The sequence below is a fragment of the Cebus imitator genome, unplaced genomic scaffold (assembly GCF_001604975.1).
Source record: "Cebus imitator isolate Cc_AM_T3 unplaced genomic scaffold, Cebus_imitator-1.0 Scaffold404, whole genome shotgun sequence".
NCBI classification, from domain to species: Eukaryota; Metazoa; Chordata; class Mammalia; order Primates; family Cebidae; genus Cebus; species Cebus imitator.
In genome coordinates this window covers 1,021,901-1,023,040 of record NW_016107719.1, presented here as the reverse complement: position 1 = coordinate 1,023,040, position 1,140 = coordinate 1,021,901, and the positions used below count along the sequence as shown (strand labels likewise).

Sequence of the window (1,140 nt, the reverse complement as noted above, 5' to 3'; positions counted from 1 at the left end):
AGATGGAGTTTAGCTCTTGTCACCCAGACTGGAGTGCAATGGCATGATCTCAGATCACTGCAACCTCCGCCTCCTGGGTTCCAGAGATTTTTGTACCTCAGTCTCCCGAGCAGCTGGGATTATAGGTGCGTACCACCATACCTAGCTAATTTTTGTATTGTTAGTAGAGACGGGGTTTACCATGTTGGCCAGGCTGGTCTTGAACACCTGACCTGAGGTAATCCACCCGAGACCATCCTGGCCAACCGTCTCTATTAAAAATACAAAAGTTAGCTGTGCGTGGTGGCACATGCCTGTCACGCCTGTAGTCCCAGCTACTCAGGAGACTGAGGCAGGTGAATTGCTTACACCCAGGAGGCAGAGGCTGCAGTGAGCCAAGATAGTACCACTGTGCTCCAGCCTGGGTGACAGTGAGACTCTGTCTCCAAAAAAAAAAAAAAAAAAAAAAAAAAAAGGCTTGACATGATATTGGCAGAGTTTTAGACAGGGTCTCACTTTGTTACCCAGGCTAGAATGCAGTGGTGAGATCTTAGTTCACTGCAGCCTCAAACTCCTGGGCTCAAGCCATCCTCCTGCTTCAGCTTCCTAAGGCAGGAGCTATACGGGACTCACTCCCATAGCTTGGACTACAGGCACACGGTGCCAAGCCTGGCTCAGTTTTCTTTGATTTTTAAAAGCATGATTTAAAACAACATTGGAAAACTTCCACTATTGACGTGTTTTTACTTTGGCAAATCTGTTTGTATCAGGGATAGCTAATTTATGCCAAAAGCCAAGTCTTCTAGAGCCATAAAAATCAAATGAGGGTATTTACTTTAAAGCAAGATGAACTTTCAAAAACAAACTACACAAACTGACCTAGAAATTCCACAACTAGATATATATCTGAAAATTAAAAACATGTGTTCACACAAAAACCTTTAAATGAATATTCACAGCAGCATTATTAATAAGCTTAAAAGTAAAAACAAAACAAAAAAAACAAAAAAATCCAAACGTCGGCCGGGCGCGGTGGCTTAAGCCTGCAGTACTTTGGGAGGCCGAGGCGGGTGGATCACGAGGTCAAGAGATCGAGACCATCCTGGTCAACATGGTGAAACCCCGTCTCTACTAAAACTACAAAAAATTAGCTGGGCATGG

At 44.1% G+C, this 1,140-nt stretch overlaps 1 protein-coding gene across 1 annotated transcript in view; it reads right to left on the bottom strand.

The window, feature by feature from the left end:
- EIF3L (eukaryotic translation initiation factor 3 subunit L) overlaps window positions 1–1,140 on the bottom strand; it is a 31,253-nt gene that overhangs the window by 2,388 nt on the left and 27,725 nt on the right. The window lies entirely within an intron of this gene.